The 14,819-nt window shown below is 39.2% G+C and overlaps 1 protein-coding gene across 1 annotated transcript in view; it reads right to left on the bottom strand.

Moving 5' to 3' along the window:
- LOC127422864 (protocadherin-15-like) overlaps positions 1-14,819 on the bottom strand; it is a 427,222-nt gene that overhangs the window by 152,557 nt on the left and 259,846 nt on the right. The window lies entirely within an intron of this gene.

Below are 14,819 nucleotides of genomic sequence, written 5' to 3'. Positions count from 1 at the left end.
TATATATAGTATATTTATGTATTTATTTATTTTCAGTGTAATACAAATTCTTAGCAACTTTTTAATCTGGTTTCCCTTTTACTGCTTAAGGTACTAGTAGTTACAGCTTCCTGAAATATTAGTTTATTTAAATGACTGCTTTCAAGCGGCACATCAGATGACTATTCTCAAAATGCATTACATGTGTAGAGCAATTCAAAGTGGAGCTTTTTTTCTTTTGCAGTGCATGCCTGCTAAAATTGACCCATTGAAATGTCATTTGTGGGAGGAAGTGAGGGATTGTCAAGTGGCTAGATGTACTCTATGACTCAAAAGATATAAGTGGTCTACAACAACCACAGTGTGCAACAAAATGTTACATCTCCTATGACAGCTTTCTGCATGATCTGATACAGTGAAGAGGATAAGTAAACCTCAGTTTCAAAGACAGATAAACAGTGTCGCTTGTACATTTAGCTTGCTCGTGTGAATGCAATAAGGTGACATTTCACCACTGTACAGTACCATTTCTCAGAGTATACACTTAAAAGGAATAGATCACCCTAATTTATGATAGTTTTGGGTCTTTTTTAAGCTTTAAAGTGAGGCACTATACACCGGCATTGTATTTAAATATGGATTGAGATATTATTTAAAATTTCTCCTTTTGTGTTCTACAAAAAAAAAAGTGCCACAACTGAAACAGTTGTCAAAATGCAACACGATAACTTTCCAAATTGTCTGTCCACACTACAAAACAAAGATTCTGTGTGACATTTCACAATTATGGCCAATCAGAACATAACTGATGTTTAATATACAGTCATGTGGAGAGCGGATGCCATGGGAAGATCGGACGTGTGAACGGCGTGCTCTGCGCACTTTGCTAGTTTTAACACTATTAATGACATAAACCGGTGAGATTCGTAACGCTCTGTTCCATAACTGTTCTAGGAGGACAATGTGTCAAAGAATTCAAAATCCTCAGGCTCTGGAGACAGTAAAAGACACTTACGTTCTCAAGCTGACACCCCCGATAAGGCCCCGAGCCAGGGAGTCGATTTGGTCAGAGAAATGAGGGAAATTCAGCAAGAGATGTTGAACATGTCAGCAATGCTGATGAAGGTCGTTGCTGACTTCGAGGATCGATCGATCACGGCCATGAAGGCTAAATTCACTGATGTGGTCACAAGAGTGGGGGATGTCGGGAAATGGATTGATTATCTGGAGTCATCAGAGAGGGAATTATCTGCTAATCCGCTAGCGACCAAGGTGGATTTGGAGTGTGTCTGGGAGAAGTCAGAGGACATGGAGAACCATAGCCGGCGGAATAATGTCCGTATTGTTGGAATTCTTGAGACCGAAGACGGTCAGGATATGGTGAAATTCCTGGACGGGCTCTTTCCGAATTTGCTTGACATAACAGGCTATAAGCTGGAAATCGAATGAGCTCACAGGGTTCCGGCTCGGCGATACGCTGAGGGAGACATGCCCCGAACAATTCTGGCCAAATTTCTGAGATCATCCAATAAAGATTTTGTGTTATGCGAGGCAAGGAGTAAAGGAAGGATTTCTTGGAAAAACCACAGCATTTTCTTGTTCCCAGAATTTGCGAATTCGACAAGACAGAAACGTGATCGATTCAAGGAATGCGAGAAACTTTTACATCAACGGAGGGTCGCTTTTGCACTGATATTCCTGGCCAAATTGAGAACAGATGCTAAGGATGGCCATAAAATGTTCACATGCCCACAGCAAGCAATTTCCTTCATAAAGTCAATGGAGTGAGTAAGTTATTTTGTGGTATTCACATTGCAGCCGAGTGGACCGACTAACTGAACATTAATTTGACTGTTTGAGGAAACTGAGCACCTTTTTTGTTTCTTTGTGTGCTGGTTCCGCCTAGCAGCTGGAGTTTGTTTTGTGGAGTAACACACTTTCGGGACAGTTTTGTGGATGAATCTACACGCTCTTTGTGTTTATTCCGCCTATTGGCTGGAGTTTGTTTTATAGATTATATTTTACTTTTGTTTTGTAATTCTGTCTCACAAAATTTGTATAGAAACACCGGATTTGAGCAATCCGACGGCAAAGTTGTCACGGGGGCTCGCGTAGGCGTACATGGGCTGTTTCAGTTTAGAGGGATGGACGCCAGTTGGCGCTGGCGTGCACACATTTTTCTTTTTTCTGTTTGTTTGGTTCTGGGTGAAGTTCGGGGTTTGATTGTTGCACTAATGTTGGAATGTGGTCTTTATAATTTTGTTTTTGATGCACAATCTATTTTATCTCATATGCCAAAATGTCAAAAGTTAATATGAGTGGATTGTCTCTCTCCACATGGAATGTGAATGAGTTGGGGCACCCCATGAAAAGAACGAAGGTTATTTCTCTTCTTAAGTGTAAGAAATATGATATAGTGTTTCTTCAAGAAACGCATATTTCCCTGCAGGAAGCTGACAAATTTGGGAAGATATGGGTGGACATGTTTTCTTTAATGCTGGCTCAAGTAAGAGCAGGGGAGTCATTACACTGATAAGTAAACATCTACAATTTAAATGTCTCAAACAGATTAAAGATAAATTAGGAAGAGTCATTATTGTTTTAGCAGAAATTCAGGGGAAAAGTCTTATTTTGGCTAATATTTACGCACCTAATGTTGATGATCAGGGCTTTTTTATAGATCTTGAAGGAATGTTACAAGCCGCCGGCACCCCTCATGATATAATATTGGAAGGAGACTTTAATCTTTTGATTGACTCAGTCCTTCATCACAGTGAAGCAAAAGTGTGCAAGCCCCCTAGCGCAACATTGACACTTCACAGGATGTGTAAAAATCTTGATTTTACAGATATTTGGAGACATTTGAACCCATCTGGTAGGGACCAATTAGAAAATAGAAAAACAAAATGTTTACCCAAATACCAGGTATAAAACTACATTCTGAAAAGGTGACAAAAAATTCCTGAATTGTTTGAATATATATATAAGTCCCTCATTTCATCTGTTGTTGATTGCTCAATTGGAAACACTTTAGTCTCAGATCACACCCTGGTGTATTTAGAGCTGTTGCCACATATGGAGAAAAAGAAATCAAATAGTTGGTGCTTTAATGTATCCCTTTTGCAAAATCCTGAATTCCAACAAATATTAAAGGCTGAAATCAATGTTTATATGGAGACCAACTGGTCCTCAGTATCCTCTGTGAGCTTGGCTTGGGAGGCACTTAAGGCAGTTCTTAGGGGCAGGGTCATACAATTTGCCTCATTCGAAGGGAATATTAAAAGTGCCGAGGCAGAGCTGAAGCACCGAATGTCATCTAATGGCCTGTATTGACCCGACTGAAATACAGATATAATACTATTTTGTCGCGGAAGGTGGAGTTTTGGCTATTCAGGGCAAGAGAGTCATACTTTGAGTCAGGGGACAAAGCAGGAAAACTTCTGGCTAGATATATTAAACAGAGAGAGTCTTTTTCTACCATTCCCTCAGTGAAATCTGCTGGTGGTGAAATATTTACCTCAGCCATTGGTACTAATAATGCTTTTAAAGAATTCTATCTTGATCTCTATAGTTCCACGTCTTTGTCTACTGATGAGGATATCAGAAACTTTGTGGAACCATTAGAACTTCCTAAACTGATGGCTGAGCAAAAAAAAAAAAAAATCTCTTGATTCTGAGATAACCTTGGAGGAGCTTGGTGAGGTAATTAAGGCCTTGCCTACAGGCAAGGCTCCGGGGCCAGATGGATTTGCTGCTGAGTTTTTTTAGATCTTATGCTACAGAATTGGCTCCACCTTTGCTAGAAGTTTATATGGAATCATTAAAGAATGGAAAGCTTCCGCCAACCATGGCACAAGTCCGGATCAGTCTGATTCTTAAAAAGGACAAAGATCCAAGCGAGTTACAGTCCAATTTCCCTGATCCAGCTAGACGTTAAAATGTTGTCAAAAAGTTTGGCTAACCGATTAAGTTATTACATCTCTTATACATATAGATCAGGCGGGGTTTATTCGGGGCCGTGGCTCTTCTGATAAAATGGATTATTTCAGATTATTTTTCTCTGGATAGGTTATCTATAAATAGATTATTTTTCTCTTTCCCCATTATTGTTCTGTCTTGCCCTTAAACCATTAGCAGCCGCGATAAGAAAGGAGGATAATTTTCCAGGGGTGTTGGCGGGAGGTGTGGTGCATAAGCTTTTGCTTTACACAGATGATATTTTATTATACATCTCCGACCCTACTAGATCTATGCCTCGCCTCCACAGAATTATTAATTTCTTTTCTAAGTTCTCGGGATACAGATTTAATTGGTCTAAATCCGAAGCTTTGGCTCTGATAGCGTACTGCCTGGTAAGCCGAGCACCTTCCAGTGGCCCAAACAGGGCATTAAGTGTTTGGGTATTTTATTCCCAGCAAATTTGTGTAATTTAGTTATACATTCGAGGAAATGTCATGTAGAAGGCTGGGGAACTTAGATTCATTTGATAGGAAATGGGGCAGCGATTTGGCCTTCTTGGAGGGCTCTTGGGGTGGGGCAGTGGAGAGAGAAGTATAGTTTTAAATGTGTGATAGATATATATATATATATATATATATATATATATATATATATATATATATATATATATATATTATATTCATATGTGACCACAGGGATGTTTGTTGAGGGTCAGGGTGGGGTTGGGGATTGGGGGGTGGAGGGGTAATAGTGGGGGTTAAATGTTGATTCTGTGAATATATGTTTTGCTTTTCTTTGTTAATTGTATGAATCAATAAAAACTATTAATCAGAAAAAAATATACAGTCATGTGGAACTGTAGTTTGGACCAATGAGATTTCTCTGTGGGCAGAGCTAACCAGCACAATGCTATAGAAATAGAAACAAAAGGAACTGACAAATTGTCTTGTCACTTATCAATTTATTGGCTCACATCATAAGGAAACCATGTAATAGGCCTGCTTCTGCCTATTACATCGTTAATATTACACAAAAAATTTACAAGAAGGTGAGAAAATCACTCACTGCTCTTGGTTGGGTAACTGTAGTAGCTTCAAAAAGCCCTATACAAATATGAATAAAGTTAGGCCGAAAGAAAAATAAAAAAAAACAATAGAAACTGTATTATTTTAAGTACAGGCCTGATTCTCAAACTCAGACAGCATTAAAATAATATTAATGCATTAAATCAAATAATCATGCAGTGGAGACTGTGCCAGTTATTTCAGTAGTTTTATTTTACATTTGATTGTCTTTGTATTTTTTCCCCCCCCATACTCTTTACTTGGATTCTTTATACTGCTGTTGGATATGCCTACATGAAAAAACTGTGCACTGTTTGAATTCTACATCCCATTGTTTTAACTTGTTAATATTTAATTTTTTATACATGAGTGTTTAATAATGTTTTTGTTTTTGCTGTGGTATCAAATGTTGTATAGGGTTTGAACTGACTTGTTGCCAGCATGATCACTCACAAAGTCGGCATGTTGTATGTAGCGATCACCACGGTTAGCAACATGGGAGACACGGGTTCGGATCTTGCGCTGGAACAATTAAGTTATTGCGTTCGCATAATTGGTGATGTACGTGATTTGGTTGTTGTATTTTTCCCTCTAACATTGTACTTTTACTCCACTGAAGGTTAGGTTTAGGGTTTGAGTTGTGGGGTTCAGTTTATAAAATATGCATTCCTCTTCACTGTATTACAGCATGTACAGCTGAAAACAACTAGTTTTTGGCCCCCCATGTGGACATTTCACCCGGAAAATAGAGCTTCCAAGATTGTACTTGTATTGTTTGTACAGATAAACGTGGTACCTTCAGGCATTTGGAAATTGCTCCTAAGGATGAGCCAGACTTGTGGAGATCCAAAATTTTATTTCTGAGGTCTTAGTTGATTTCTTTTGATTTTCCCATGATGTCAAGCAGAGGCACTGAGTTTGAAAGCAGGCCTTAAAATACATCCACAGGTACACCACCAATTGACTCCAATTAGCCAATTAGCCTATCAGAAGCTAATTGGCTAATTGCCTAAAGGCTTCACATCATTTTCTGGAATTTTCCAAGCTGCTTAAAGGCACAGTTAACTTAGGGTACGTTTACACGACAACGATGTACTAAAAACGGAAACGTTTTTCCTTTGCATTTTTTAAAGGTTTCGCGTACAGACGACAACGTTGTCAAAAAGATCCCCGTTCACACGTATCCGCGAAAACGATTAAAAACACTGTATTATGCATGCCAGGCCAGTAGTTGGCGATGTCACTTTGTAAAGAAACACTATAGCACTCTTCCACAGAGAGGTGAATAGAAACAGTGAAGATGGCGAAAGCATCGAGCAATTTTGTCTGGACGGACAATGAGGTTGCTTTATTACTACAATTACTTTGCTGGAGAAACTCAAAATCTTGAGCAGCACAAACACAGTCCTGTAGTCCGCCACTGTAGTTTTGAATGTCTCACACGTTGATTTGAAGTACTCGCACGCATGCCTGTAGACTGAACTCTCATGATTATTCAATAAACTCTGCTCATTTTTACCATCACTTCATCTACTGCCTTCTTCTGTATTCCCCCTGCTGACTCTTGGGCTGGTAGGAGAGTAAGTTAACATAACAAGCTGTTGATGTTGACTGGTTTTGGATATCAGACAGAACTCTGATATATGAATATCTTCTGACGGAGAGAGAGGTCTTGTGTACACTGGATCTAACATGCATTTTCACTGCCTCATGTTTTCATATTCTAAGCATATCATTGAATACTGTACATGGCATCACATCTCTGTCTATAGGCTTTATACATAAGCGGTGTGTGAATGAATTGCAGGGTAAAGGTACATCAAATAAAATTAAGTAAATAAATAACATTTAAAATACAAATAAATTTTTCCCATCTGAATCCATACATTAATTTCAAGATTTTCAAATTGCAGGTTCTGCCTACTGTACAATGTTCACATTCCACACAAAAAACTCTAAATGAATAAATTGTTGATTATTGTTATTTGCACAGACACCAGTATTCATATTGATAATTATACAACTCAAATTGATGCCCATCAATCCATCATTCTTTATATAACACGAAATAAGCGTGCGCATGACATCATCGTTTTCACAAATTTGAGTTTTTGTATGTTTACACGGAGATGATAACGGCATCGTTTTCAAAAACGTGCACTTTGAAACCCGTTTTCAAAAGTTTGCGTTTTCAGGCCTCAAAACGCCATTGTTGTGTAAATGAACAGCCAAAACGCATCAAAAGTTTTCCGTTTTTAGTTGAAAACGTTGTCGTGTAAACGGCCCCTTAGTTTATGTAAATTTCTGACCTACTGAAATTGCGATATAGTCAATTAAAATTGAAACAATCTGTCTGTAAACAACTGTTGGAAAAATTACTCATGTCATGCAATGTCCTGAACGACTTGCCAAAACTATAGTTTGCTAATATGAAATCTGTGGAGTGGTTAAAAAAATTAGTTTTAATGACTTCAACCTAAGATAAACTTCTGACTTCATGTGTGTGTGTATATATATATATATATATATATATATATATATATATATACATAAGAAATATTTTATTGTATATCTTCTGTAGAGGACATCTTGGCTCAGTTATTAAGAAATTAAAACATAAATATAATTTATAAGTAAAACTATACAAATAATTTGGAATAAATATTTTTAGGCAAAACATTTTAATTTGGTGTGAAATTATGTGTTGGTAGTAATTTAATATGTGTAATCTGGATTATGTAATCAGATTACAAAAAAAAGAAAAAAAAGTATTTGGATTACATTAATTAGATTACATTTTTAAAGATTGGGCTGGTTTAGCTGATTGCAGCCCAAAGTATACTTAATGCAAATTTCATCATCAGCAGAGTGCTCGAGCACTGAACTCGTGCGGCACAATTTTTCTAACCCCGTGTACTCTCAACATGCAGAATGTGTCTATGCCTGGAAATACTTGCACTAATTAGTTAGTCCACAAGGTGGCAACACTCACAGTTATGCTGTTGCTGACACAAAAACGCGCTAGATAATGTAATGACCTCTAAACAAGGGAAGACGAATGTAAAAACAACAACATTGGTTGTGCATGTCAAGAGCACGTGTGTGAAGAGGTCAGGAGATACATGCATTTGTATAACTCGAGTATGAAGGACTATAAAGACATCTTTATGGGTCTTAAATCTTGAAGATAAATAGTCCAGTATCTCAAAGCTGTAGCAGTGTGCATGCGCCTACCGCATCAAATGCAGTATTCTTTGAACGCGTTCGACTGTACCCAGACACTAAGTGTTCGTGCAAAAACTGAAGTACAATTTGTGTTTAAGTTGCTTTAATCCTCTTCAGCTAAACACACACACACACACAAACACACATACAAAAAAAAAAAAAAAAAAAAAAAAAAGCTCTTTTGCTGATATTCTGGCTCTCATCTTATCTTTGTTTTATTATTCTTAACCCCACATTTGCTACTTAAACACCTCAAACCTTTTTTCAGTCAACTCAAACAAAAAACGATACCAGTGACTGTCAATGACACTCAACTTTAAACTAAAAAGAACTACAATGCTACACTCAAAGTATATTTTGTAAAAAGACAATTAAAGCGACTGTAGTCTTGCCTAACCAGACTCTTATATTTGCAAGTCTGGTCTTATTCTGGCCAATGAACTGCTTACTCAGACAGGGATGGGTCATCTGACTGACATTTATTGCAGTACGACCAACCACAGTTTCCTTTATGTAATATTATGAGGCAGATAAATCTGAAATAGGACATAACTCTGTGAACAAAACTGCATGTGGTGTATCTCATTTACTTGCTATTAACCTTTCTTGTACATAAGGCTAATTAAAATGTGATTTCCAGTAAGTCACAATTTCGTTTTTCATGACCATTTTCCACCTTCTCCCTGACCCTTAGAAATAAAATGGACCCTTTTTGCTAGTTTGCCTTTAAGACACATGACCTGTGTAAATGTAAACACTCTCTTCGAATGTGAAATATGTAACTGCAATTACTCAAAAGCTGCACTTTTGCTGTCGAGTCCAATGTTGCTTATGCTGCCCCAACCTTCAATAACAGGCTCTTTGCAAAGCATGCAGCACATTGTGACAGATTCACAAAACAATCTGCATTGAAATGTGCTGGACAAACTTTTAACATGAATAATGAAACATCAATTGTTTTTTTTGTTTATTTTGCTTTTTTCCCAAAAGATCAAGAATGAGAATTGTTCAGATATGGCCCCATAACCCTCAGAGACCCAATTAAGCAGAATTGCAACATTTGTTTAAAGCAATTATATAATATCAAATTTTCATTAAATATGGGTCAAAACTACTCATAACAATATATGGTACTCTGAACTGTGTATATATATACACAGTTGCAATCAAAATTATTCAACCCCCCTGACCAGCAATACATTCTGGTGATGTGAATTAAAACACATCAACTAAAACCTCAGTAAACAGTCAAAGTAAGTTTTTTTAATACACATTTGAGTGATTTTGAGAACAAAGAGTTCAGTTTACCCAAATTTTAAAATAAAAAAATAACTAATTCTCTCCACAAATGTGATGTCAAAAATATTCAACCCCCAAAGTCAATCATTTGTGGAGCATCCTTTATCCTTAATAACAGCAAATAAATGTTTCAGGTAAGTGTTCTCAGGCTTCGGACACCTCTCTATTAGAATTTTTACACATTTTTCATGAGCAAAAGCTTCCAGCTCATTGACATTCTTTGGTTTCTGTGCTGCCACCAGATTTTGGACAACTTGGATCTATCCTTGGTCTTGCTGGAAAGTCCAGTGATCACCGAGCTTCAATTTACACACTGAAGGCATCACATTTTTCATGCTAAAATGGCCTGATACCTGAAACTATCCATGGTGTCAGTCACATAGTCAGGATAGCCGTTTCCTTCAGCCGCAAAACACCCCCATAACAGGACTGACCCACCTCCATGCTTGACTGTGGGGATGGTGTCGTTCTTGTCATCACCTTGTCATCTTACTCCAGACGTACTGCTGACCCATGGGTCTAAAACTCATTTTCAGTTTAGTGTCATATGTCTATAAAACCTTCTTCCAGGACTCCACAGGTCTTTCCTAATTATTTCTTGAATATTCAAGCCAACATTTCCCTTGGTGAATTTTTGCTTTCTTCTACACCCCAAGAAGGTTGCTGTTGTACCATATTTAAAAAAAATTATGAATGGTGCTGCCAACTTTGTCTATTGGAAATTGAAGTGCCTTGGAAATGTACTTTTAGCCATGACCTTTCTTGTGTAATGAAATAATCTCCTTTATTAGCTTTTGAAACAGCTTATTTTTAATTGCATTTTTGGCATAAAAATACATTTTTGCTTACAACGCTAAATTTAAATTTTAAAACTTAAATAAGTGCCATTGCAGATTGATGACTTAATTTTGTTTTAAAACAATTACTTGTGTAGCCTTACATATTTAAGAAACAGCTACATGCAATAGGGGTTGAATAATTATGACATGGCTGTATTTTTAAAAAATATTGCTATTTAGAAATATTAGGTTATATATTCACACTATGACTTTGAATGTGTCACTCAACTGATACAGATGTAAAGTTTACAAATTCTGGGTCATCAGAAAAGCTTACCTTTGTAAATCCTTACTGTCTTGGGGTGGTTGAATAATTTCGATTGCAACTGTGTATATATATATATATATATATATATATATATATATATATATATATATATATATATATATTATATACAGTACTGTGCAAAAGTCTTAGGCACATAACATGTTTCACAAAAGTATTTGTCTTAAGATGGTTATTTATATCTTCAGCTTTAGTGTGTCAATAGGAGAAAAAAAATGTTAGACTCCCGAACATTACTTTTGCAAGTACAAAAGATTAGAACAGAAGAACAGGGAGCCCTGCAACAGATGTCACGGCTCCCACAAAGCCCCCCACTGAACATCGTATCTGTCTGAGATTACATATAGAGACAGAAGCAATTGAGACAGCCTAAATAGTTAGAAGAACTGTGTATTGTCCAAGAACCTTTTTTATGTTTACTGGACTTTGTATGACATTAAATGATAAATGAAAACGTCATGGTTACTTTCGTAACCTCCGTTCCCTGATGGAGGGAACGAGACGTTGTGTCAATGTAGTGACACTAGGGGTCACTCTTGGGAGCCCCAAACACCTCTGCTTTTTTGAAAAAAGGCCAATGAGAATTGGCGAGTGGAATTTGCATGCCACTCCCCCGGAAATACGGGTATAAAAGGAGCTGGTATGCAACCACTCATTCAGGTTTTGTGCTGAGGAGCTGAGACCAGGTCCCGGCCATTTCAGCGGGTAGTTCAGCGTTGTGGCAAGAGGGAAACAATGTCTCGTTCCCTCCATCAGGGAACGGAAGTTACGAATGTAACCATGACGTTCCCTATCTGTCACTCACTTGACGTTGTGTCAATGTAGTGACATTAGGGGTCCCTATACAAAACGCCACAACTATCTGAACTGTGTTACATGAACTGGCGGTGTGTGATGGGCAGACCACTGTGTGCCTCGTAGCAAGCACACCAGGCCGTCATGTAACCTTCCCCAACGCTCTTATGTGCATCGAACGGTCCTACAGGAACAAATCGACTGCCCAACAATAGGGACAGGCTAGCCCAGCCAAGGCTTCTTTTCCTCTCTTTTCTCCCCCAAAATAGTGGAATTTGTTAACCAACTGGGAGCCATAAGTGTCTACATCGGGGGGTGTCCCTCCCAAGGGGAAGACACCACGGAGACCACACCCTGCAAACAAGGGGGGGGGGGTATTTTGAGTGGAATACGTCACATGGTCTTACCGAGTCTTGTCGGAAGTATGTCATGTGGAGAGGTCCCATGGTAGGTCCTACTCGAAGGGGGAGGAGTTTCTACAGAGCATGGCGACTGGGGGCAGAGGGGTCTCTGCCCAAGGAAGACGCAGTTTACCAACAGGGAAATGATTTTGCGGAAGATATCCCAAGGGGTCGCCTTCGGGGAACCAGCACATGTTGCACACTCCTGATAGAGTGGGCTCATAACCCCGCAGGGGGTGGCATGTCCTGAGCCTGATATGCCATCGCGATGGTGTCAATGACCCAGTGGGCGATCCTCTGTTTGGAGACAGTGCTTCCTTTCCGCTGTCCACCAAAGCAGACAAAGAGCTGCTCGGAGCTTCTAAAGCTCAGCGTGCGATCCAAATAGATGCGTAAAGCTCGCACCCGACTCAGCAACACCAAGGCTGGGTCTGCCTCCTCCTGGGGCAGCACTTGCATGTTCACCACCTGATCCCTAAAAGGGGTCGTGGGAACCTTGGGCACATAACCCGGTCGGGGTCTCAGGATCACGTGAGAGTAACCCGGACCGAACTCTAGGCACAATTCGCTGACAGAGAACGCCTGCAGGTCCCCTACCCTTTTGATGGAAGGTAGCGCAGTCAGGAGGGCAGTCTTCAAAGAGAGTGCCTTAAGCTCAGCTGACTCCAAGGACTCAAAAGGAGCTCCCTGTATACCCCGAAAGACTACAGAGAGGTCCCATGAGGGGACGAGGCACGGTCTGGAGGGATTCAACCTCCTAGCGCCTCTCAGGAACCTGATGATCAAGTCGTGCTTCCCCATGTACTTACCATCTACTGCATCATGATAAGCCGAAATAGCGGCTACATACACCTTCAAGGTGGAGGGGGACAGCCGCCCCTCCAGCCTCTCCTGCAGGAAGGAAAGCACCGATCCGACTGCGCATCTCTGGGGGTCTTTGCGTCGGGAAGAACACCACTTAGGGAACAGACGCCACTTCAAGGCATACAGGCGCCTCGTAGAGGGAGCCCTAGCCTGATTGATCGTGTCTACCACCACGGGTGGTAAAACCCGTTTCATTTTTTTGGGCAGCTTGAAGTGGTATAGTTCCAAAAAAATGCTATGATAAACCCTTTGGTCTTTAGTTTCGTGAAACAAATTATCGGAACAAAATTAGCCAAACAATGCAGCAATATGGAATAAATTATGAAGACAATCTACATAAGATCAGATAATTTTTTAAAGGGGTTGCAAGGCAGTGATGCAGCAATATCATTTACATGTTAAGAAAACCTTTATGAAAAAAAAAAGTTTACGTTTTTAAGGCATTTGATGCAGATGAAATAAACATCTTCACTGATGGATTTGAGGATTTCTTCCTAGAGTTAATTCAACGTTTAATTTTGGGGGTCAAAACAGCTTTATGTGCTTTAGTGCCACCTGTTGCTCTGGTTCTGGTAACTGCAACCACTTCTGACACGTGATCTAAAGCTTATATATTATTGGTCAGGACATTTCTTCATCGGACATAGAAAAAAAAATCAACACACTCACCGTAAAAAAAAGGTTCGCTTTGTCGCTGCACGATTTGGCACGAATGTTCGCTCCGGATGAGATTTCTCATTAGGAATCTATTGTTTTGATTCAAAGTGTTGATCGCGGCGAGAAATCGCGCCGATGAACACAATGGAGCATTCAAAACAAGTGAGGGACATTATTGTGGAGAAGCACAAATCTGGGGAATGATACCATTTCAAAGGCAATGAAAATACCAGAGCTCAGTGCAGTCCATCATACAGAAGTGAAAGAAATAAAACTACAGCCACCCCAAAATTAGTCAGTGAACAAGAATGGCACGTGTCATAGAGGCTACTACAAAACCAACCATCACTCTGACTGAGCTACAGAAGTCAGTTGCTGTGACTAGAAATAATGTCCACAGCTCAACAATTTCAAAACTATTGTACAAAAAGGTGCTGTACAGGAGAGTGGCTAGGAAGAAGCCTTGCCCATAAACATTTTGCAATATGTCACTTGCAAGATACTGCAAAGATGTGGCAGAAGGTCTTGTGGTCTGATGAGACTAAAGTGGAACTTTTTGGCTTAAACACTAAACAGTATGTGTGGTGCAAATCCAACACTGCACATCAGCCACAAACCACCATCCCCACAGTGAAACATGCTGGTTGTAGCATCATGTTATAGGGGTGCTTTTCAGCAGCAGGGACTGGCAATCTTGCGAAGATTGAAGAATGAATGCTGCAAAATACACAGGGATGTTGGATAAGAACCTGCTGCCCTCTGCCAGAAAGTGTAAAATTGGGCAGAAGTTTGTGTTTCAGCAGGACAATGACCCAAAGCACAAAGCCAGAGCAACACTGGAGTGGCTTAAAATGAAGAACATTTATGTCCTTGAGTGGCCCAGTTAGTGTCCTGACCTCTGTGGAGAGACCTCAAAATTGCTGTCCATTGTCGATCCCCAACTAACTTGGTACAGCTTAAGCAATTTTGTAAGGAGGAATGGGCCAATATTGCTCCATTACATTGTGCAAAGTTGATAAAGATTTATCCAAAAAGACTGATGGCTGTGATAGCTGCAAAAGGTATTTATTTTTGGGCTGCACTGTTGCTGAGTTCAGTGATTTACAAATAGAAAAAAAAAAAAAAAAATTGTTAAATTACTCAATCTCAGGTTGTGCAAATCATTTGTGTGAAATAACGGTTGGGAGTTGAGTACTTTTTTTAAGGCACTATATATATATATATAAAAAGTAGTATATATATATATATATCTCAATACTTGGGTCTCTGAAGAGTTAAAGGAACAGTTTACTTGCATTGCTTTTAGCAATAAAACACGCGATGAACACGCTTGCAATGGTGATCTTCTCTCACAGCACCCATGAACTTGCTGGAATATTCATTAAATTTTTTCCTTTTGTGTTTTGCAAAAGAAAGAAGTCATACGGGTTTGAAATAACACGAGGATGAC

The sequence above is a fragment of the Myxocyprinus asiaticus genome, chromosome 32, assembly GCF_019703515.2.
Source record: "Myxocyprinus asiaticus isolate MX2 ecotype Aquarium Trade chromosome 32, UBuf_Myxa_2, whole genome shotgun sequence".
Lineage (NCBI taxonomy): Eukaryota > Metazoa > Chordata > Actinopteri > Cypriniformes > Catostomidae > Myxocyprinus > Myxocyprinus asiaticus.
The sequence above is the reverse complement of the archived record's forward strand: the minus strand, read 5'-3'. Positions and strand labels throughout refer to the sequence as shown.